General features: G+C 40.7%; 1 protein-coding gene and 1 long non-coding RNA gene across 13 annotated transcripts in view; one reads left to right on the forward strand and one right to left on the reverse strand.

Annotated features, from left to right (window-relative positions):
- The window catches only part of Gm13269, a 28,291-nt gene extending 7,956 nt beyond the window's left edge, over window positions 1-20,335 (reverse strand). Inside the window, exons 1-2 of one of the 4 annotated variants that reach the window (XR_001783237.2) lie at window positions 20,206-20,297; window positions 16,554-16,797 (exon numbers count right to left, since the gene is read on the reverse strand). This is a non-coding gene — a long non-coding RNA (predicted gene 13269). Of the gene's footprint in view, window positions 1-16,553; window positions 17,646-19,486; window positions 19,877-20,205 lie in introns of those variants that run through there. The other 3 variants (XR_001783236.2, XR_374014.3, XR_001783234.2) reach the window with 3 other exon arrangements.
- Cacnb2 (calcium channel, voltage-dependent, beta 2 subunit) overlaps window positions 1-25,844 on the forward strand; it is a 384,951-nt gene that overhangs the window by 142,827 nt on the left and 216,280 nt on the right. The gene's annotated exons all lie outside the window — the stretch shown is intronic.

A 25,844-nucleotide genomic window follows, 5' to 3' on the forward strand; every position in this document is an offset into this window, starting at 1 on the left:
TTTTTACCCTTCATATTTTAATTTTTAATATTACACTTATTTATTTGCATGTGGGGGAAATTACACACACAAGGACACTCATATGAATGTCAGTGGACAATTTTCAGGAAATGTTTCTCTCCTTCCCCCATGTGGACCCTGAGAATAACTCATCTTGTCTGGATTAGCAGTAGGCACTAGTAGTACCCACTTGGCCATTATGGTGCTTCAGTTTTTAAAGTTAGCACAATGTCCTACTTTTCTATTTGCTAATTCATGTCCATCTTCCTTGGTCATAAGATGATCCTTACGAAAGTCTTTGCCTACCTAGGAGCAACACGTCTCAGCCCCAGAAGTACAAAACCTGAGCAGTTACATGCTATGCAATACAAGTAGCACTGAAGGATTTAAGTTTTCAGAGCTTTGAATTTTACTTTAATTATTAGCTTCTCTCTAACAATGTTCTATTACTAAAGAAGGAGATAGGTGGACATTTCATAACCATTCATTTCATAAATATTAAGGGATTCAGATGGGGAAATGAAATTAATCAACAGCTAGCCATTTGAAGAAGACAGCACAAGCTTGCTGGAGAATTTCCTGAGAACTGGAACTTCTAGCTGCTTTAACTCCTCCCCAGCAAGTCCTGGGTCACTTTCCACTTTTCGTTTTCCTCGGAGAAGCAGGTTCATGCATTAATGACAACTGACTCTAGAGTGGAGCAGGGATCTAGATCTTGTACACTGAAAAGGTTCTGGGAGACTTGCTCCATCACTGTGGGACACAAAGTCCTTTACATGCAATCAGGACTACTAAGAGGGTGGTACATGATAGTTTCCTGTGATTGTTATGCAGGCCAAAGAATTATGCAAAGAATTGTTCATCTTTACTCCAGTGGGAACTGTTTCTTTCTCCTAGCCATCCGTGCAAGGAATACTTTCACCCGTGCTGAATAAAGTCCACCAGTTTGGGAAGTATGTTTACTGCTGAAAAGGGAGGGGGCTTTGTAAAGTTTGTAGACTGGTGCATAACTCCCTGAGTCATATTTATCTATACATTCATGAAACAATTACCATTTTCATAATCTTCTCTCTGAGTGTCTCTGTTAACATTTACATGAAGTAGACCTCTAATCTCTGTCCTCTACACGTGGGGTAGAGACATAGGTGTTTATGAAACACCAATGTGTGTTTAGTTGAAATGAATATGAAAGTTGGAGAGGCTGAGCATTTCCTGCAGTGGAGAATACTACAGTGGCTCTAAAGATTTTACAGAAGCTAGATTTGACATGTAGGCATTCCAGACGCTGAAGCTATTTCATGTGAAAATCAAGATTCAGGACCATGTTTATAATATAACAACATTTTCCCTAAAAGTACTTCGGTTGCTATTGGTATCTACATGAGAGGAGTTCTCAAAGTCTGTGCTGATGTATGGGCAGCTCACAGAAATGGGTAAAGAGACAGAAGAGATCTTACTTTTTAAAGGATCAAACATTTGATAAGTAAGTTTTATTTTGTATTAAATGACTTTATTCCTCACCTTTTTCCAGAAAGCCTTATCAAATGTGAATTTGTAGGATTGGAGATATTGCTCAAGGATAGAATGCTTTTCTGGGATGCATAAGGCTCTGAGTTCAATTTCTAGTCATACACACATGTGTGTGTGTGTGTGTGTGTGTGTATACATACATATACATACATATTATGTGTGTGTGTGTGTATATACATAATCACACACACAAATATATGTATGTGATTATATATATATGTATATATACATATATATGTATATATGTATGTGATTATATATATGTATATATATACATATATATGTATATATATATATATCACATACAGGTGGTATGTATATTTTAGATATTCATTGTATAAAATTGTATGTATCTTATATATTTAATGCTCATTTTTAACTAAAATATATGTACTAATGTATCAGAAAACAGTTAGCTTGAACTGTATTAGGTGATAAACTTGCTTGAGAAATTGGCATTTATGTATATTCAGAATACCCTGGAGAACACAGCTTGGCTGGCTCTTGGGGTTGGTCCTTCATTGGGTGTTATAGACAAGTGTTCTTCTGTGCCTTGTAGTCATATGCTTTCTTTTACATGTTAAGACAGTGATTTTGTGCCCTGGTGTGGTAAGCTGTCATCATGTTTTCCTCTCTCTGATTTCCATTTTCACCTTCACCTCATTGGCAGGTTAATTGGCACCAGTGAATTCGTGCTTCTCTCTGATTCAGATTCATGGTCATTGTCCCTGTCCTTTTCATCCAGGCAGAGCATAGCTCTGGGCTCTGTCTTCAATTCTTAAACAGCTCCAGTTACTTCACTCCCAGAAGAGCACAGCCAAGTCCTGACTAGTCTTCCCATCTTTCTCTTCATTCTTCTTCAATATGTTCCCAACAGTACTAGGGCTACACAGGTAAATTTCCTCCACTCAAGCCCCTCAGATAGATCTCATTCTCCAAAAATTTCAGTGCAGTCCCAGCAACACACAGCAGGACCCTTAGTGATCAAGCCTTTGTGAGCTTCCTTTTCTTTTTCCTTCTTTTCTTTTTTTTTTTTTTTAGCTTCTAGTTTTTTATTAGATATTTTCTTCATTTACATTTCAAATGCTATCCTGAAAGTCCCCTATACCCTCCCCCCTGCCCTGCTCCCCAACCCACACACTCCCTAATTACAGGCCCTGGCATTCCTCTGTTCTGGGGGATGTGATCTTTGCAAGACCAAGAGCCTCTCCTCTCACTGTTGGCCGACTAGGCCATCCTCTGCTACATATCTCTGAGCATCTTCACAGTCTCAAGCCCCAGTGACATTGATTATTATGTGCAGTCCCAAGGCCCAAGACTCTTTTAACCTCAGACCAACCTCAGAGTAGCCTTGTTGCGTTTACTCCTAAAGGCAGCTGCTGTATTCATCATATTGGCACTTTATCTGCTCCTCTCTGACTGCCATACTTTCTCTGGGCCTCCTTCATTGCTGTGTCCTGTGACCCAGCAAAGAGCTCAGTTCTGGACACAGTCTCCGTAGACATGAAGAGTAAATGTAAAACTAACACCAGGTAGATACTAGCAAATTCTTATTTTTCTACTGCCACTTTCTGTTTTATATATCCATGTAATATAAAGTGTTCATTGTATCCATGTGCAGAATTCATCAAAGACTTATATGTGTAAACACACAAGAGCTTTGTTGCAGTATCCAGTTCTTGTGAAGATGTATGAAGTAGAAAACATTTGTTGCTGAAGTTTTAAATTGTCTCATCAGTTTATTCTGTTGATCTCTTTTTCTCCTACTTATGGAATATTTCATTTAAAGGATTACATGAAAAGAAACAGATTCCTCCCCAATTATAAAAAGCCCTTCAAGTACAGACAAGATCTCACTTCTGATTGATAAAAGCAAACTAACTTTATTTTTAAATTGTTTATAAAGTAGGAAAATATGCTCTCTAAAAAAGATTTTGAATTATCATTAGGCATAACCATTTAAAAATGAAAGCATGAAGACTGGAGAGACTGCTCAATATGTAAGGGTACTTGCTGTGCATCCATGAGGACCTGAGACTGAAACCCCAGTAATCACACAAAACTATGCTTGGCTACAGATATCTATACCCATCACTTTGAGGAAAAGGACAGAAACAGAAGGATGCCAAGAGCTCGCTGGTTAGCCATCCCTAAAACAGCAACCTGCTGGTTTAGGGAAAGAACCTGTTTAAAGGCCCCAAGGTGGAGGACAATGGAGCAATGGCTCAGTCCTGTTCTGACCTCTGCGTATGCACACTTGGGTGTGTACATTCACCCACTCACAGACAAACCCCATGCACACACCACCCACAAATATGTTGATAAATACACCACTGGGTTTCTTATATGAACCCTCGAGGCAACGGTTTAAAAGGCATCCCTGACATCTTTATCATGAATAAAGCCAGTGGCTCCATATTTAGGAGCTGTGACATTCATCATCAGCCCCCTCGCTTCCAAGTCCCCACTCAGGCAGGTAGCTGCCTTTTGTGTGGATTTGCAGCCTTCAGTCACAGGGTGACCTTTCTGCTGAATAGAACTGCTTCCCAGGATGTCTGTGTTCCGTGTCTTTCTTGCTATTCCATTGAGAGAGCAGCCACTTCTCCTCTGTGACCCATCAGAAGCAGCATCCTTCTGTGGTGACTGTCCTTTGTTCTTCCTGGCACTTTGGTATGTATGTGGCCCTTCTCCTCCCCAGGACCAAAGGAATAAAGGATTTATGTAATCTCAGACTTCTAAACAACAAACCCCAGTAGGAGAGAAGGGCAGAGCAGCTCAAGAAGGCTCCCAAACTGCATTCCATGGCTTGCTTTCTCCCTTCTTTGTTTTTTTCCCGTCCCTTTTTATCTTGTCTTTCTTCCCTCCCTTCCTTTTTCTTTTTCTCTCTCCTTTTTCTCTTTAGTAGTAGTGTCACAGCAAGTCCACAAAACTTCACCTAAATCCCCATGGCATCCCCTGTGGTCCATTCATTATCCATTTTTATCCCCCCTCCCCCCGTGGTGACAATAGACAAGAAACACAGTGATTGTTGTTTGCAGAAATGGATCTCAATCTCTTTTTTACACAGGTGAGTGGTGTACAGTCTGACTAGATATGCAGACTTCTTAGTGACTGTCAAGTGTCCACATTAAGGAACACACAATAGGCAGGCTTGAGAAAGGGATATTTAATAAAGAATCCTATGACTGGGTAGAGATAGAATGGTAGAATGGTAGCCATGTATCAGACCCTTGCCTGGGTTCAAAGCACAACCTCAAAGAAGTCCTCTTCTTCATTACCATCACCACCACCACCACTACCACCACCACCACCACCACCACCACCACCACCACCACCACCACTACCACCACCACCACCACCACCACCACCACCACCACCACCACCATCATCATCATCATCAGGCAGCCAAATAATACCGTATCCTCTTCAGTCTTCTACAAGTTGCATGGTTCTGTATTTATAGCAGCCCTCTAGAGCATTACAAAGGCTGGATATTATAAGGTTTCCTCGTGAGTGGTAGAAACAACCCTTTCTGCTATAACTAACATAAAATCCACTGGCAGCTTGTAGGAATGTTTTTAGTAAATTCCTCAACACATTGAAAATCCTATAGATTCTTGTCAGTAATTAAATAAGTGAACTGCAGCCCACAAACTATCAGGGGAATGAAGCCTATTCATTTGTTTTAAATAATCTGCCCCTGTGTGTGTGTGTGTGTGTGTGTGTGTGTGTGTGTGTGTGTGTGTGTGTGTGTGTGTTTCTGTTGTGTATGTACATATTCACATGCCTATGGAGGAGAGACAACAACATGAGATGTCATTCTTCAGGAACTATCTACTTTGGACTTTCACTAGAGTAGAGCTCACTGAGGAGAGCAGGCTGGCTGTCCAGCAAGCACCAGATGCTTTGCACCTGTCTGCCTCCCCAGCTCTGAGAACGCAAGCACAACACATCCATCCAGCTTCTCTTCATGGGGTCTCTGAGGTGCACACCCAGGTCCTCCTGCTTACGAAGCAAGTGCTTTACTGACTTAGCATCTTCTCAGCCCTGACTGAGGTATTGTGATGTACACTATTAATTGAGGTCCATTAGCCAATGGGAAAATTGGGCAAATGATTAGTCTGAAAGTTGGGTTCCAGGAGACTCTATGCATCTGAAGGCAGAAACTATATCTGAGTTTCTGGAGTCCTTCCTCTGTGGGCAGTCATCTTACTTCAGGCCAATTTGTATACAGTTATTCAAAGTTCAGATTTCCGAGAAAGGGAGGAGAGATCAGAGTGGCCCAGCTCTACCTTCTCTGGCCTAAGCGGAAGAGCCACTTGAGTGACAGCCCAACCAGCCCTTCATACAGTGGAGGACAATGGCCTCTCAAAGGAAAACCCAAGTGTACTTTGTGGAACGGAAGAAACGTCATCTGTGTGAATACACACGACAGAGATTCGTCACACAGGAATAGAATGCAATGACCTCCTGCTTTTAAGCCAAACTGATTTTCTGTGTGGATTAGTTAGTTTTAAGATTGCTGGGATAAAATATACTAACAAAAGTAACTCAGAAAAGGAAGAGTGTGACTCCAAATTCAAGATGCAAGCCATCATAGTGGCATATCCAAAGCAACGGGAGAGAGCAAGCTTGAAGCAGCTGGTCACTACACAGTCGCACTCAGGAAGTAGGGAGTGTCAAAAGACCAGCCTCAACTTGGAGAAGGGCTCCTGAGGGACTTGAGAGGGGTGTCTGAGAGCAGCAAAACAAATGACTAGGAGTCAAATCATGGATCCCAGGTGACGGCTTATGTCCTGCTCAAGACAGCTTTCCAGATTGATTTCTGTGCTCTGCACTCTTGAGATAGCTCTTGGAATAGCTCATCTCTTGCAAATCAAAAGCCCAGTTTTTTATTTTACATAACAATTCAGTCTTTACTCCAAGTTTCCTTTTGATTATCCTATGAATCAGCATCCCATGACCCCATCCCCTTGATTATTAAAAAGAGACAGCAAACACAAGCACAGGCAGGAATATAGCTGAGTGGGACCCTACTCTGAAATTACCATCCTGATCATGTCTGGACCTAAATTAGCTCTGTCTCAGGTTGATCTTGAACTCAGGAGCCCACCTGCCTTTGTAGACATAAACAAAAAAAATCTTAGCTTGGTGGGATCTTGCCTTCAGATCACCACCACTCCTTAAGTCTCTTTATCTTCTTCTTTATTATCTTTCTGACAAACTGGCTCATAGTGCAGTTGCCTCTGTTCCTTTAGATCTGTGAAGCTCCTCATACAATTCTTATTGCATCCTTATATTTTACATAGTTGAAAAATCATCTATTTTTTGAACTCATGTTTTCAGTGTTCTTTCCCATAGCCTTAAGGGCTGTCCTTTAGCTCACAGTGTTCTACCATTTTGCTGAGAAATAGACATTCCCTAGCTTCCTAGACTTGCACTGTCTCTGATTTTCATGGAGTCATTAACCTTGGCAGAGAGGACATTCCTCAAAGAAGGAATCTGAAAATATGTCCAGTATTATACAAATAAGCCTTTCACCCAAAGCAACTTTTGACACTCATGTAGGCCCTACTGGCTCTGATCCGGGGGCAGGACCCATGTCATACATATGACCAAGCAGGACTTAGCAGGAACAAAGAGAGATGGATGGCTACATTCAGCCCCTCTCCTCCTTTTTCCACAGTCTTGGATCCCAGCCTAGGTAGTGGTGCCACCCAGAATGGGCAGGACTTCCCACCTCAATTAATTGTCACAATAATCTTGACAGGTGTTCCCAGATGCCAATCTCCCAGGTGAGTCTAGATCTTAGGAAGTTGATAGTTGAGATTAAGCAGCACACTGGTCAGGGTTTAGATGAGAAGCTTTCACAGAGTCCTCAAGGGCAGTGCTGATTGGTCTGTATTCTCTATTTATTTAAATGAGTATCAAGGAATAAGGAGGTAAGAACAATGGGGTTTGTGAGGAAGAATTCAAAACTGCATGTACAGTGGGATTGGTTTGGGAACCCTAGGAGTATCCCCTACCCCCAATCTTCACATCCTTCCTGTTTGAACGCAGAAAGCCAGGCAGCACTGAGTCTCCAATGTTCCCAGCGTGAAGTTGAGAGTGATGAGTTAAGTCCTAATGATTAGAAACCTTGAAAGAATGCAGGAACATATAGATTAAGCATGGTAATGCTAGCTTCCTAGTTTTACATTCAAAATATAATTTATTTAAGCATTCATAATGAAAGCTGTAGCAATCAAACTGTTGAAGACAGCTGAAAATAACTCACTTTTATACTATATTTGGGTCCCTTGGATTCTGCAAAATAATCTTATAAAGAAATAATGGTAGAAAATAAGGAATGTAGAAAGCTCTCTGTTCCCATTTTCTTAGCAATGATGTTCTGATCTAATTGGTTAGAAAAATTAAGTAGATCTGGAAGGACATGCATGTCTTTCTGAAAGCTATCCCAGAAGTGGCCCAATAAATGGTTTTGTTCATCTTGTAAGTGATTTGGAGTACCTCCCCCAGTTTCCTGTACATACATACATACATACATACATACATACATACATATATACATACATCATGCATGCATATGTACATACATGTATCATGACCTATTGACAGAGTTTTAGGCAGCATACATTGAGATTCACCTAAACAACTAAAAAACTCTTCAAACTCATTGGTACCAATTACCTTAAAATTAATAAAACAATTCCCAGGCTAAGAGATCAAGTGCTGGCAACTGTTTCAAATCATTGGGGCTTGACTTTCTGAACCTGTGTGTTTCAGGGATGCCTTGAACCAAGTTCATCCACGTTTCCATTATAATTCTTAAGAAATTCAGAGAAGCAAACTTACACATTGCTAGATGACCTCATTAAAAAGCACATGCACATGAAGACTGGATTTGAAAGATCCAAAAGTCTACTTCAGATAGTTAAGGCAGTCTATGTATCAATACCTTGCCACCTGCTGCCATGTGCTTTATAGGGTAAATGGGACATTCAGGGGATTCTATTCGCCTCTGGGATTCCTATCATTTGCGAGGCCTGCAAAGAACTTTTACTCTGTCGACAAGAAAAAGGAAGCAGAGAGGTTGTATGGCAAAGAGATGCCAGAGCCAGGACTTGGATTTGATAACTCTGCCTCTGAAATCTATTATTTTATTTGTATACGTAAGGCCTGCATTAGGCATTAGGGCCTCTTAGTGGGTATTAGACAGAGGTCCTCTTTTTGAATGGACAGATTAGAAAAATGCATTCCACTAGGAGGATACAGCCTTTCACCTTTTATCTGTCAATCATCCCTTGACTAGAGCCTTTGATCAGTGCACAGAACGTATAAGGCATCATGGAATGCTCCGATTTCATTGACCTCTACTTTCTAATGATTACCTCTACAAATCTCAAGTGATGTTTACTAGCTCGCTTGTCTTTACTGTGTGAAGTGAACATTTCCTGTATCTCTCTTACAAAAGGGAGGTCTAAAATAAAATGGGTTTTGGTACTGATCATAAGTACACCATTAAGCCCACAAAAGACATAGTGGAAAGAAAACCTGGGTGTTGAGGCACGGAACTTCATACATAGTTTCCTTTAAGGTTCACAGAAGGCCCTTACTGGGGGAGTCCAAGTCCTATAAAATCGTCTTCTACTCTCCATTCTTCCTAACGATGTGAGCTGGGATTTAGTCCTGGTCTGATTGATTCCAAATATGTGCTGCTTCTACCATCTCTATTTCAAATAAGCAATTGTGAGTTACAGACATTCATATCATATAATTGCAGTTTAGGGTAAGCATTGTTTGGATGGAGAACCTGTCCCAGAAGACACTGACTGTCTTGTTAATGGGTGATGCCTTATGCTGCTTCATGTTGACAGTCACCTTGAGAGTATCTATAATCATGGAAGACACAAGCCTCTGAGCTTGCCTGTGGCAGGTTATCTGGATTAGGTTAAATGAGTTGGGAAGATTCTTTAACTATGGGTGGCACCTCTTTATGGGCTGGGGCCCTGAACTGAATAAAAAGGAGAAACTGGATAAAGCAACATCATTCCCAGCTCTTTGCTTCTTGACTGAAGATGCAATCAATGCATGCAGCTGCCTCATAGTCCTCTGCCTCATGTTCCCCACTGTGAAGGGTTGTGCTCTCAAACTGTGAGCCCAAATAAACCCTTTCCTAAGTTGTTTGCTGTTGAGTATTTGCTCATGTCAGCAGAAAAGTAATGAAGTCAGAGCCCATAAAAGTGACACCATTCGGAGGAAGAGAGATTTCCTTGGCTAACAGAGCAACTGCAATGCTAAGTAGTCACTGAGGTGCTGCTAAGTAGCCACTGAAGGAGGAGTCACATGAGGAGTAGAATTGAAAGCCAAGCCCTGACCATCAGGAGTATTATAGTGTCATCAGTGAGATAGCTGAAGCATTGATGTAAAAATGGTAGCGAGTCATTTTGAAGACCAGCATCAGTAGACACTCACTCGACAAAGGGATAAGAGAAGGAACATAGGATTGCAAAAATCCACTCCATGCTCTTCATGAGCACTAGTCCTCAAAAGCAGAGCCCTAGATAAGAATTTAGTGCAGGCAATATGTTGGGCCAGGGTAGTTCCTGATAGAAGGTAAAGAATCCCATTTAAAAAAAAAAATCAACAAGGGTACTGGTAAAGTGAAGTAAATTCAACCAGCACTCCCCTACCTCCCAAAGATACGTTCTGGGCATAGTGGGTGTTTGTAGATTATGAGAGCCTGGAGTGAAGAATGAGGGCTACAGCTTGGGCTTGAAGCAGGATCTAGAGTGTCCTGCATGCAGCTGATATGACAGGTGCCATGACAGAGTATGATGGTGAGCCACAGAGGGGTGGGCTACAGCCCTGGTTCAGGCCTCTTTGCCCTTGGCATCCCTGGACAGATGTTTTTACAGCTGCAAACAAACCAGAGGCCCAGCCAGGTGTTGAAGCCTGACACTAGAGGGCCAAAGCTGGATTTGACCATTGGTCATTTAACACCCTTAGGTTGCCACCCCTGCATGGAAATAATAAGAGTACCTGCCTCACAGGTATACAATAGGGATTAGACCTGTTGGAAAACAGACCCCAGAAAAAGTTATACTGATTCAACAGGAGGCGATTTTTAAGTGCATTCATTCATTCATTTACTTGCTTATTTATATGTCAATTACCTGACTGATGTAGCCTTAGGTGATCTTAGACTCACTATGTAACCATGAGTGGCTGGAATTCTTGATCCTCCTTTCTAACTTTACTAAATGCTGCAATTGCAAGTGTACATCACCATGCCTGGGTTTACTTACTTCTATTCATTTATATATTTTTTAAGGTTTTAATTAATCTAGATTAGCTGTTTCCTTGTGTTATTTATTATTTGGTTCTCTTATCCTTCTCTCCATCCTCCTGGGTGCTGGGATTAGAAGTGTGTACCACCCCATACAGCTGTTTGCATTTTAAAAATTTCTACTAAATGGTTAAAGACAATTAAGCAATACTGAAATATCCTTGATTGATGGAACAATTTGATATGTGGTTAGAATAAAATTCAGCTCTTTATTAAAAACAAATGTATTATGCCAGAAACCCCAGCATTGTTGCAGGGGGCAGGCAGGGGTAAATACAGAGCCACAGAGCTGAAGCTTCCAGGCCAGTCAACCTAAACCAAACTGTGAGCTTCTGGTTTAGCCAGGCCCTGGCTCAAGAGAAGAAAGGGGGGAAGACAATAATAATAATGCTCTGACCTCTGCTTGTAACATATGCATAGTCACATATGTGCACCACAAGCTATGTACATACTCACATGAAGGAAGGAAGAACTGCATACTTCACATAAAACCACACGGAGGGTGAAGGGAAACAAGGAAAGATGAGGAATGAATGAAGAAATGAAGGCAGGCAGGAATGCTCTTTAAGAAGAAAATGATGAACCACTCTAAGAAGTAGTCTGAAGTTTCCATATTCTGTTGGAAAACTGAGCCCCGAAGAGTAATTGCCATGCTCTCTATGGCAAAGCTCATAAACATAAACTTGAGTTGAGTTCCTCCAACTCACTTCTCAAAGCCAGGATAGCTTTTCACATCTTATTTTTCAGATGATGAAAATCCTTGGGTTATTTTTGAGCAACTGCTATGTATTTGCTTATTTATAGAAACAGGAAGGTATGGAAACAAAAAACACATGTATAATGCATTCATTATCTTTAAAAATAAATCACTCTTAGCAAGGCATATTGGAATGAGCCTTCAATCGTGGATCTCAAGACATTGAAATAGAGGTGAATCAGTAGTTTGAAATTAGCTTGAACTAAAGAGCTGAAGATCAACCTTTGATACACAGAGAAATTCTATCCCATACCTCCCCTACCCTATAAAAATAAGAGGAAAACATCACCTATGTTGGAAGACTTGGATGAGAGTAACTGAACTTCCAACGGTACTGGGGAGCTAGTGAGTTCTTGATCCCATTTTTATTTACTGAAGGCCGAAATAAGAAGCAGTAGAAGGGGATCACCAGGGGCTTCCGGAGAAATAATGAACTGCAATGACTGTTGAAGAAAAGAGTGGATAGAACTAACCATAATAGGTCACCTCTTACCAAACACAAGGTTGTGCTATGTGTGGTAGATGTAAGGGGGAGTTGCATGGATGTAGTACCTGGGCTTCTTGATTGTCCTTCTTGCTGCCATAAACCATACCACCAATAGTCTCAGGCTAGTGTGCCTGTCTCCCTCTGACTCTGAGCTAACCCTCTGACTCACTTGGCTTGAGAGAGATGATATATGATTCTCAAGGTTGATGAAGAACATTGCAGCTCTGCACACACCCTCAGGTGTATGTCCAGGACCTGAAAATGCTTAGTTTGAGAACACTGTCTCTAGGACTCCAGTTGGCATACAGCAGAGCTCATAGCACACAAAGAAGTCTCAAATGTTCCTGAGGCAAGGAGGTCCCACTGAGTGGCAACACCCACTGCCAACCAGGAGAGCAAACCTGCTTCATTGTTCATCCAGCATGTGCATGCAGACAAGACTTGACTGTAGCTTCAAATCTCAGCCTTGGTAGCTCTCTGACCACTTATACATGAGGTTCCAAATGCAAACTGTCCATTTGAGTTCAAAGAACCCACAGAACCATAATTATTTTGGGAAGCCATTATGTTTGGGACTCTTTGTTACAAAGTTAACTGGCATAGAACATGGAAACTGCCATCAAATCCAATTCAATGATCTCACAAATACTGTAATATTGTATAAATATGTAGCATAATGATTTAAATATTTAACTTTTAATTACTTTACCTCTTAATAACCATAAACAAAGGGCTCCTTTTCTTTTTCCCATACTTCTGTGTAGTAATATTGGTGCTTTCTAATTGAATTCATTAAAATCTTGTAGGTGGTATTCTTATATCTATTGTGCCATGGACTCCTTCTGACTCTAGTGAAGCCTAGAAAGGCCTTCTTTGGAATATTCTTATACACATAATGTAAAATTTTGTAGCATTATAAATGAAATAATCATATGGAGATACACTTTTCAAACCAGTATAAAGGCAAGTCTGTTGTATAGTAATATAGGTGCATCTTATTACTACAATACATGATAAGACTAATGGATATAATTTCTATGATTACTGAAGTATTAGTAATGATAGCACTTATCTAATATTTTATTATAGTGATTTTTAAATATACAATAAAATTCATAGAGTTTTATGAAGATACACATGTGCTCGACCCCTTTATTCTCCCACAAAGGCCTGTTCTGTAATGTGTCTTCTCCAAATATTGAGTAATTTTTGTGCTTTCCTGCGTCTCAACTTAAACCCTAAACAGCTGTATATGTATCATTAGTTAGAGAGGGATGTAATTATATTATTTCTGAGAAAAATATATAATTAAAATATCTGTGGTTGCTCCTTTATTGCCATAGATGGTATCAGTGTGCTAAGGTTTGATGCTAATATTCATAATTAAAATATTTAAAACACTTGAGAGGCAGAGGCAGGCGGATTTCTGAGTTTGAGGCCAGCCTGGTCTAAAAAGCGAGTTCCAGGACAGCCAGGGCAATACAGAGAAACCCTGTCTCGGGGGGGGGGGGGGCGGGGGGGGAGACCAAAAAAACCAAAACCAAACAAACAAACAAAACGCTGCACAGGGGGGAAAACCCACAAAAATATTTAAAAACAGGAGGTTTAATGAGAAGAAAGACATGATTTCATTTCTATTTGAGCTCATAAACATGTGTAAATCTTTGGAGTCTGAAAGTCCTCACTTTATGGATGTCCAATATATGAACTATGTAGAACATTCCTAAATAGGGTAAAATGTAAGCCAAGTATACACTACAGATATACTTAGTCACATTTAAAAAAATGGGTGTCACATGTTTATCTATTGGTTTTTGAGGTGAAATTAATGGATTTAAAAGAAAGGCAAAACAAAGCCAAAAAACCCCAAACCTTTGGATATTCCCAAGTTATGGAACTAAAAAGCCTTGTCATGTATGTGAGTATGCTGGGGTAGGGGCAGGGGCACAGGGAGTGCTGAACAGTTATCAAATATGGAGGAGCTTAAAGCAATGGACATTGATTTTGCCATCATTCGCGTAACTAGAAGCCTCCAAATCCAGGGCAATGCTCTTGCTAGCGGCTCCGCAGAGAACCCCTCCAATTTCCTATGCAGTCTCTGTGGGTTGGGAAATCCTGAACCTTTTTGGGGTGGTCTATGTAGTGCTATAGTAGTCATGTGTTTGTCCTGATTCTGTGCCCAATATCCTTTCTTATAAGGGGACAGTCATGTCAGAGCAAAGCAACCCAAGGCCACAGGATATAAAGAAGCAGTTGAAGTGAGTGTGTATGGAGCCTCACGTTCTAGTCTTTTATAGAAAACAATTTCTTCTAGACTATTAAGCTTGTGTTGATGATCCTTTCATGACTCTTTGAAGCTTTTAAATATGAGAATGCAATCCAAATCTAAACAAGTAATGTCTAACATTCATATTTTAACCAAAACATCAGAATCCAAGTTGCTTTATGCATTTTCGATAGTATTATACCATAAAATTGTTTAACCAAAAATTACATTCAAAGGATTGTTGAAACTGCGTAACAGAACTGTATCCAATTAGTCAACAATAGTTATTGAGCAATCTGAGGTGTTGTATTCCCCGAGGACAAAGTGTAGTCAACATGAGCCATTTCCTCAGCCACTTAAAACTGCACAGTGAGATCTACACACACACAGACACACACACAAACACACACCACATGCACTTACCACACACACACACACACACCAACTGCATACCCAGCTCTCACACACACATCCACATACTCAGTCACATGCATACATTACAAAAGAGCACACATGGATTCAATCTAATCCTTAATTTAAAAATATTATTTTATGTGTACTCCTTTGCCTGTTTTATTTTCTCTTCTAATTTTGAACTGATAAAATCCTCAGTATCTCTAAGATTATAATATAGGAACTTTCCTCTTTTAAAATAAAGGCTTACTAATACTGCCTATTCCACAAAATCCAAAAATCATTGAAAATCAACCTCATGAGGCTGTCAAAATATATTTTCAATACACTAGCTGTTACCCTTTTTATAGATGCCGAATGCATACCAGAGTCAGCAGAGATGCAAGTCCTTTGCCAACAGTGTTCATATATGTGGAGGGAATTCTGTGATCCCTCCTTGTTTTATGCTTAATAAAAGCTCATCCTAAAAGATTTCTTATGAGTAGCTCTAGAGCATCATATTAGAAAATAAGAACAATAATTCCTATGAATTCTTATAAATACTGGGGCAGCATGTGCTCCATTAGAGTATGTGTGTGAATGACTGTGTGTGTGTGTGTGTGTGTGTGTGTGCGCGCGCTTGTATATTTAGCAGGGACTTCTTTAAAGTACACTGAGACTTGACAGACTCCAATCCATATGTTGTTTGATTTCAGATCGGAGTCTAGAAAGCATTGCTTTAGTCCATTTAGTCATGATCAAGAGGCAATGGAATCTTAATTTCCTACCCTTTAAAATTATGACATCAATATCAATTTCCTGGTTCTGAATATATGTGAATTCATTTATGCAGTGCCTTGTATATCATAGATGCATAAGAAAAGGGACTCTTGTTAGGTGTGAAGGTATGTGATAGCAGTCTCAACATTTGGGTAGCTGAGACAGGAGGATCAAGAATTTATCCACAGCCATGTCTACATATTGAGTTCCAAGCAGGCCTAGGTGACATGAGACCTCATTTCAAAAAAGTATAGAAACAAAGGGAGAGAGGAAGGAAGGAAGGAAGGAGGGAGGGAGGGAGGTAGGGGAGGAGAGAGGGAGGGAGGGAAGGAAGAAGGAAAAAGGAAGGAAGAAATGAAGGTAATGGAGAGAAAGGCAGAAACAACAACAAAGAGAGAAAGAAAGTAAATGAAAAAAAAAAAAAAAAACCTGGGTCCAAGGTCCCAGCCCCATGTCTCTCCCTGACATCATACCCCATGACCTCAGTTGTACACCAAGATAGCCATCCTGACAAAAACGAAGATTTTTTTATGCGTCTGTCCTAGAATGTTTTTCCTGCTAATCCAAGGGGCCGTTAGAATTCGTAGGAAACTAAAGTGAAAAACAGAACAGTTGTTTCCACCTCTGCCTGTGGCTTCTTGGACTCCTGTGAGTGGGTTTTCTTTGATGCACACAATCACCTCTATCCAGCTTCAGTTTAGTGCTGAGAGGAACAGAAGGCTCTGTGGTTGTGTGGTGTTGCAGAGAGAGCAGGCTCACGCTGCCTGTATAATCCGATCTCATCAACTCACACTAATCACTACTGATAGTAGCAAAATTTAGCCTGGATCTGCTTAGTTAATCTGAGCTGACAGGGTGAAAGGAAAGGGACACAAGGACACAGGAACAGAGGGATGAAAGCCAACACTCGCCTCTTGCCTGACTCTCGTCTAGAGCTTCTAATTTGACCTCCTTGGGGATTTTCTTTCTTACCTTATAAACAAATACACACCTGGTTGTCAGGATACCAGCTTTTTCCAGAGTGGCTCCACAGACAACAGGTGCCCTGCTGAGTCTGGGAGAGATGCAGACAGCGATGCCCACCTCCTGATGCTGCACAGCAGATACTTGCAGGTGCGTTGTACTGAGACTATGTATTATTTATTGAAACTGAGACCTCCAGTCTCTTTACCTCAAGGCAGCCCTGGAGTCTGGTGCTCCTGATATGGAGCCACCAGCAGCTGAGCTGCAAGGTCCTGTGGATAGACATTCCTTGCTTACATTGTTGTTTTTCTTGTCGGTAATTGCAAACTATCACCACCCAGCTTTTTAAACACATCTTGAAGCGGAACCAGGAATGGCCATCCAGCATCTGATAGAAGGACTCCTCTATGATCTGAGGCTTCTCCACAAGGATTCAAGTGTTCTTTCTTATGCGATATCTGCACTCTGGTGCATATGTCAATGAAACTCAGACTACAGCTGTGGCCTCTTTGCATTGTGTGGCTATAGTAGGGACCTGACTGTGATGTGCAACTTTCCATGCTTCATCTCCGGCAGGAAAATGGGGTATCTGAAAATGACCTCTCTTGTTACCCATGACATCTGTGTCTGGCAAACCAGACAACTCTTTGCATTTGGGTAACAAAGACATTTGGAATACTTGCCACTTGATTTCCCATGTTGGTGAAACTGCTGTTGGTCACCTCAACTGTCCTGAATGTTGCCATGCTAAAAACGCCTAAGAGTAAAAATGTCTCCTGGGTAAGTAGATGATGCTTTGGTATCTCTTAATATATTTTAAGCATCAGCACAGAATGTGAGCACAGAATGACATTTCGTGGCTTCATGGTGGTAGGAGTGTTTGGAAAGACTCAGGAGCGCTTGCTTTCAAAAACAGTATAAATATGAGCTAGCAAGCCTCTGCCAAATGCCGTAGCAGGCCTGCTAAAATACGAACCGGAAGACACATGAGCTCTGGGGTGTTTGGGGCATTTTCAAGCTGCTTTATCTTAGTGTACACAGGCAGAATTTAAAATGTATTCATAGAAAGTTAAGCCTTTGATTTTAAAATGTGTTCAGCTCCAAGGCCTGGTAGCTCAGATTCTTTTCTGAGTGGGGCCAGGGGTATGGCAGATGTTAGGGGTGGATTGTGGGAGTCATTCTCTGAGATTGTTGTCAATACATTCCATTCCGTTGGGTGTGGTTTTTTTTTTTTTGAAACATGCTAACAAAGAATATTTTTTAAAAATTTTATATGCTTAAGAAGTTCTCATCAGTAACTAACAAGTATGTCTAGTGAGTACTGAATATTTCAGGAATGGCTGGCATGTGACTCCTAATCAAATTTGACTGTGGTATATTGTCTTAAGGTAGTTTCTTACCAAAGATAGAAAATGAGTAGGATCTCAGAGTAATGAGTCCCATCTGTAAACTCCTTTTAAAAATGGCTTGGCTTCCAGCTCCTAGGTTGGGTGAGGTTGGCACACGGCAGTTCATTGGCTGTGCATACTCCTCTCTCTCTAGATAAGGGTGGGTGTCCAATGGCATTTGTAGCCTGTCACCACACAAGCATGGCCACCCTCCATGGAGACTTTGTATGCAGTTGACTATGATTTTCTTAAGGTAACTCAGGAAATATAAACAATTCTATTCAAAACAAAATTTCACAACATTTGAGGTTTATCAGCTACTCTTACATTCTGTGAAATAGCACAGTGGTCATCTGAATATGGGAGTTGTAGCTTTTTTTCTGTTATGGAAAAGGTTTGACTTATTTTCCACTTGTCATTGATTTTAAGACATAGTCTTACTATGTCAACCAGGTTGTCCTCAAACATAACAATCCTCTTCCCTCAGCCTCCTGAGTGCTGAGTGTATGTAGGAATCCTACAAAGCCTGGCTGAGGATTTTTGGCTTTTTAAAAATACTTAATTAAAAGAAAGAGACATATCTTAATTTAAAACATAATTCTCATGATTCTTTCAGGCAAACTGACAAATGTTTGATACTATCCATCTTAAAACCTTCTGTCTTTTGCTTGATATTTTTGCTGTTTTAATTCTACTGTCCTTCTTAGGACAACTAAGGGCTGTGGCTCAGAGCCCCTGGCCAAGTGATAGCTTTGTTTGCATTCCTTCATAGATGACCTCACATCTAATTCTCATGCTTACATGAGCACCTTCCCCTGCTCATAGACACTTCTAAGAAATGGGTAGTTTCCAAAGAAGATCTTCCCCTTCATCTGATTAATCTTCCTAAAAGATTAATTCTCCCAGAGCAGAGGAGAGTTTCTCCCAAGAGGACAGAACTTAAAACATTTTACAGGCTTTGGCTAGCCTCCATTTTGCTTTATTTCAGCTCAATTATGCTAATATTTTTTGAAAAGTTCAAACCGTTCACTAACGATTTAGACCCTTTCTTCCAAGTAGTGTCAACTACTCCCATCAGTGGAGGGGAACTCATCTCTCCTTTGACTATGAACAGCATTTGGAATGATTTGTTCCATAGAGCTCAGGAGAGATAGCTTAGTGGTAAAGTACTTGCTACACAGGCATGAAGACTCAAGTTTCCCATCATGCATGTAAACTGTAGTGCCACTTGCCTTAACCCTGTATTAGGGAGATGAAGACAGGAGGATGCCCTAGGGCTTGATGGCAGCCAGTCTTTCTTAATCAGTGAGTAAGTTCAGTAAGAGACCTGTCTCCCAAAGTAAGATGAAGAGTGATTGAGGAAGATACTCAATGCCAATTACTGATCACTGCTTAAGCACATGCGAGCACATGTGTGCACACACAGGTGTGCGAGCACGCACACACACATGCACACACCACAGAAAACAACAAAATTTATTAGTTAGAAGTGAAGCTAATGAGCTTAATTGGTTGATATGTGCGGATTGCATAATGAACCCGTAATTCTTGTTACTACTATAAAATTCCTTACTTTGAATATTTATGTGCAGAGAGGCTCCCAAAGGTTGATCTCTTGAGATGATTGTTTTTCGACAGTTGTCGTTGTTTGGGGCTTTGATTGCTTTTCCAAGTTGTTTGACTGTGTGGACTGGAAGCTCTCCAGCATTTCAGCTTTGTCCCTGGCCAGTCCCCACTAAACTTCAGTTGTGGAGAAGTGCTAAAATGATAGCTGTTGTGCCCTTAGCCATGAACTGGATATCAGTGTTGAGAATAGGGCTGGGTCTCTTTGTCTCTGCAGAGTTCTGTGGCCCTGAGGTAAACAGGACAAGTCTTGGCCCACAAGTAACTGGGGAGACGCCACCTTTGCTTTTCTTGTACATTCCTATGTCAGAGACTGACCATACTCTCCCTGATGCTTGTCCTATCGATTGAATGACAAAGAAGCAGTAGTTACGATTTGTTCTCTGAGATGAGGGAAGGATTATCAGGCCATCCTGGCATGAGTATTCAACAAACATTCCCCCAAATGCATGGGATGCCTTCCTCATGACATTTTAGGTATAGAGAAAAGAGCAGTGGACAGGTGTTTGAAAATGCAGGACCTCACAAAGCTCCCATTCGGGGTGGGGAGGGTGGCGGGCACAAAAAGAAAATCCATGTGTAGTGTGCAAGATGCAGAATAAAATACAAGAATGAAGTGTTAGGGAGTTCCAGGGACTGAGTAGGGGCTGCAAATTGGGTCAACCTTACCTGAGCAGAGACTTGAAGACAGCAACAGAACAAAAGAAATGCTGAAGTGTCGCGCCCGCTCTCGACCAGCAAGAACGATGCGACCACCAGTCCTTCTAACAGCAGTTTATTCAGTCCTGATTCTTCTTGTTTATATCTCCCCCGAACCCTGGGCCTCTCACTCCTTTTATACTCTCTCTCATCCATGCACCGCAGGCCACGCCCCCTCGCCAGTCATGAGGCTTCAGCTAATCAGGGCAGCAGGGGCAAATCTCCACCAAATTGGATTCACCTGTATCCTGGTACACCTGCGCAGCACTCAAGATGTTTGTGTCTTATATGAGGAAGTCAGGTGCAAGTCATATGACTTAGCTACAGTCCCTGGCGCCTTTGGGACTGCCGCCACACCCGTCTCCACACTGAAGTGCAAAGGTCCTGAGGCAGGAGCATGATTGGAGGAATGTCAAGGAGTGCAGGCTAGTCTGGATGAGCTGAAGGGGCATTCTTTGAATTTGATGTCTGGACAGTCATTTCATCTTCAGGGAGTTAGCTCCTTAGAATTGTGTATAAAGTGGAATATTTGCCTATTGCCTACAGATCTTCTCACATACTTAAAGTATCTCTAGATTGCTTATCATATATAATGCAATGTAGGTATTGCATAAATAGTTTCTATCATGCATGGTTAGAGGAATAAAGGCAAAAGAATCTGTAAGTGTTCAGCACAGGTAGGATTATGTTATTTTTGTTCTGAGGTTGAATCCACACATGTGGAAAGAGGGGATAATAGGTAGGATTATGTTATTTTGGGGCTGTGATTGAGTCCACAGATGTGGAAAGAGGAGAAAAGCAGACCAATTGTACTTGTATGTCTGGTAGTTTTTCCATTTGGATTTAAAGACAAGATTTCCTTTTGGATTTAAAGGTGTGTGTCTCTCTGTTCATTCTCCACAGAATACTTTGATATAAAGACATCATAGTTGGATAGATAAGAGCACTTGACAAATCAGGTTACAGATGATAAAAGGGAAGTGTAGAAGGGGGACCATGGGGGCAGAGTGGAATAAGGGTCCCTTCATCACAGTATGTCATCCTATTCAGCCGGGGATGGCTCTTAAAAGGTGAAAAATTTGATTGTTTTATTTTTAACATTATTGAAATGGCTTTTCAAATCAAAATGGTAGTACTTTGTATGCAATAGAAATTAGGAGAAACTGTAATATAATGTTAGAAATAATATTAGAAAAGGAGATAGGATACGTGTAGGTTCAGGTTTAGAGAGGCAGCTTTTCTAACAATTGCTTAGATTATTCTTAAGCACACCAATGGCCACCAGATATCCTCTGTATTTTGACCTATGGTCTTCCTGATACTTGCTTGTGACAGCTATTAGAACAGTTTGAACTGTGGCTCAGAATCCATGCCAGACTGACCTACTTTGTAAAAAACGTCACTAAGGTTGGGAAATGCAAAAGTAATGGAGCAGATTCCTAACTATGCTGTCTCTGCTGTCCCGGAAGCTCTCAGGGGTTAAACTCTGTCATAACTGAACTGCCCAGTACTCCGAATAGACAGTCTTCTGAATAAGTTTGTAAATATGTTATGTGTCAGCTGCCGTTGTTTCCTTTTTATTATGAACCACAAGAAACAAATACAACTTAAGAAAGTGAAGGGAAGTTGTCAAGAACACAAATGTGCATGTCTAACTTAGCAAAGAGACTTAAGTGGGGACTCAGAAGCTTGAGACTCGCTTCCTGTTCTTAATAGAGATGTTAGTGGGGGATACTATCAGTGCCTACCTGCTACTGTAAAAACATATGCATCTAGAAGCTTGCTGAAAGTCTAACGTGACTAGTCAGCATGCTGCCTATAGGCTGAAACCTTGGTTCCTTCCTTAAACAGAAATACTATCCTTGAGGACCAGAATCCCCAGCCTTCTTTGGTCATTTGAACTCATGCATGCATTTCAGCATAAACAACTTGCATATTTTAAAGTTCACTATCTTTTAGGTTGTTTTTATATTTAAAAAAAGGTTTTTTGTTTTTGTTTTTGTTTTGTTTTTTTACTAACCCCTGTAATCACCCTGTCTATTTTGATAAATTTCAAACTGAAAAACTTGAAGTCATGACTTACTGGGCTAGTTTGCCTCTTGTTGGTTTTGCTTCATACCAAATACATATTTCAATGCACATGTATTTTCCTGTCTTTTCAGACAATAACAGTTACTGAAACTATGTAATTGCAAAGTTTTACCTTTTTTCCATGAACATATGACATTATCATTAAAATCTCTTCCCTATTATTGGAACTGGAGATAGTTAATAACCCTGGTTATTCTTCCAGAGGCTATGAATCCAATTCCTGGCTCCCATGAGCTATCTCAAAATTATGTGTAGCTCCAGTTGCAGGGTTATCTGATATCTCTTCTGGCTTCTGTGAGTACTAGGCATGCACATGGCACCAAGGCAAAGCACCCATTTACACTATCTATACAGATGAAATGTGTGTGTCTGTGTCCTGGTTATTATTTGTCCTCTCTCTTTCTTTTATTAAGATGTCGATGAGATGGTATACATGTTTGTAATTCCAACACAAGGGGGGTCAGAACAGGAAGATCATATGTTCAAGGCTATCCACTGTTACATAAAAAGATCCAGTAGAAAGACAAAACAGCAAAAGGATTTCTTAGAAGCCAAGTCTCCTCAGGCATACATGTGACCGTGAGCTTTTCCAAACTTTCTTGCAATGGATGAACTCACAGTGAGTCTTGTGACATAGATAAGTGAGTCACCTGCTCACACAGCCACTGACCTTCATCCAGATGCTCTCACACACAGAGGGAATTGTTCTCTTTTTCCAACAAAGGTTGATTTTGGTCTATGTAGACTATGTCTAGTCTTGGGAACCTGAGAGCTTGCACACCAGGTTGCCATTAGTGAACATGAACATGTAACATTTTATAGAGCCAGCAAGAAAGCATTAAGAAGCCTGTATTTGCAATTCTGATACTATTAATTTTTGTTATTTATTACTTTGATTTATATGTTGTCAAAATACTCAGTTCAAACTCACAGAGTTCTTAGAGATATTAAAGAAATCAAGTCATTCCTGTCTCAAAAGTAACTTCCTTCCTGCTCTGGCTCCTGATGGTGCTCTTTCCTCCTATCCTCAAGTCCAACCATCACTGACTGCGTACTGCAATGGGGATATGTCTGCTTTGGGTACCAACTCTAGATCTAATCCTAATTTTACCACTAGTTATGTGACTTGGGTTAAACCATTAACTGTTTGAGTTTTAGTGTATCTGTCAATGAGGGTAAGAAATTTGTCCTGGAGGAATATTTTTGTAAGTACCATGTATAACATCCTTACAATAGTACCAGTACATGCACACGAGAATCTGCTTCTCTGTTGCCCTTTCTAGTTCTACTGCTGTGACCCTTCCTTGGGATTTTATTGTCTCTATTGTAATAGGATGTATACCAGCCTCTGTACTTACTGCAGACTTCTAACTCTTCTCTTTCCCCACCCATTCCAAATGCTTCTTCTATCCAGTGAGTGCCAGATTCTCATCAGTTTCTAGGTAGATTGAACCCATCTCAGATTTCCTTTCTGTCCCCAGATATATTAAATATTTACAATCTATCTGAACTGCCTGCATACGACAGACAAGTGAAGCATACAGCACCAGAGACCAGCTGTTCAGGCACCTCTGCTTACCGACTCTCACTTCAGTCTCTTGGGTTTGAGTTTGGTGTTCTTCTCTTGTTGTTATGATACAAGGCAAGACTCAAGGGAGAAAGGGCGGATTTGAGCTCATGGTTTGATGATATAGTCATTCGTGGTAGGAAAAATCTGGTGGGGAGTTTGAGGAGGGTAGTTACTTGTCCACAATGGGGAAAGTGAAGGCAACAGAAACTGGAAAACCTCAAGACTTACTGCTACTTCTCTACTGCTGACAGCTTGACGTCACCTCCTAAAGGTTCTGTTACTTCCCCAAACAGTGCCACTACCTGGCACATTCAGACACATGTGCCTTTAGGAGAAATTTCACCATATTCAAGTCATAATAGATCCCCAGTATTTTCATTAGAAAAGCCTCCAACCTGTCAGGGTCTCCGTCTTGCATGAGTCTGTAATCATATCTCCAGCTGTTATGTCTGAGACTAGGAAATGAAAGTGCCTTTGAACAACAGTGTTATTCTGTGAAGATGCTTCAGACTGGGATGTTAATGCTCTCCCTCTGGGACCAGTATCTCTGCCTGGGAGTGCATTATCTCCCACATTGACATTTTGAGGGCCTAGGACCTAAGACCAGTGGTAACTTATTCCCTCAGGTTGAGACATCCTCTAATTTGTAATGTGTTCATGAATCATAGCTTGTTCAACATGCTTAGTTTGGAAGTTTTGTTCCTACTAACCCAGGCTTGGTGTAGGCAGACTGTGAGTGAGAGCCCTGACAGCTAGCTGCCTTAGACACCCAGGTCAGTAGAGAGAATATGCCACATATTTGTCCTGGCTATGCCGCTAGCATGCCACTTTGGTACCAATGTGGATTCGTGAGGACGCCCATTTGAGAATATCTGCAGTCTGGAGTCATCCTACACTTCCTGCTCTGCTACTTGTTATTTTCATGAAGAAAATCTCTGCCTTTCTGATAAATGCTCTTGACCCTCATATTTGCTCCCTCTCCTTGGTTACCAAGTTGACTCTTACACCTCACTAACTTCATTGCTGCCATTTCTCCTAAGCCAAGATCAAAGCTGAATATTATTAGGAGAGATCATAAGGAATTAGAGACTCTGACAGTTACCCTCATCATGTATATAGCTATAGCATAGAGTAAATTCACTTTTAAATTATGAAATATAACAAAATACTTAATGCCATCACAATGCTAGTTGTCTTTCTTGCCTTTGAGAGTTAGCATGTTTAATGCAAACAAATAGACAAACATGAGATGACTTTGAGGGAACAGATGAATAGAACGTTCAAATTTCCTGGGGGGTGGGAGGGTAGGAGATGGAATTTTCCTGGCAGTGAGTGCTAATTCATAAGAAAATGAGTCAATTAATTTAAAAGTACATGCTTTTAACTTTCATTCCTCTAAATTAAAAAAAAAAAGTGAGATGGAAACTCTTAAGCTCTCTAAAGGTACAGAGCAAACACCCACTCCTTTCAAAAAAGGGGACTAATATATTCAGGACTGCAAACATATGAGAATTCCTGTCACCACAGAGGTTGGGTATTTTTTTTTTATCTTAGCACAGTTTGCTAGTTCTTAGCTTCTAAGTTTATGATCATCATCATTAATTGCCCATATCAAACCAAGAGAGTGAATTTAGCTGGATTCGTTCTCTGGAAACATGAAAGCATGCACCTGTGCCTAAAAGTGTATGACAAGGTTCTTGGGTCTATTCTGCCTAGCTAACCATGCTTCACACAATAAATCTACAGAGCCGCCTCCTCAGATACAAGAAGAAATTGTCCATTTCACCTTCCCATGAAACCCCAGGAAGTAATCCAAGTTATATATTTTATTTCAGTTCGAAGGACTGGGTAAAATTGGGAACAAAACACCCATGGAAGGAGTTACAAAGACAAAGTTTGGAGCTGTGACGAAAGGATGGACCATCTAGAGACTGCCATATCCGGGGAT

Source organism: Mus musculus, chromosome 2, assembly GCF_000001635.26.
Source record: "Mus musculus strain C57BL/6J chromosome 2, GRCm38.p6 C57BL/6J".
Lineage (NCBI taxonomy): Eukaryota > Metazoa > Chordata > Mammalia > Rodentia > Muridae > Mus > Mus musculus.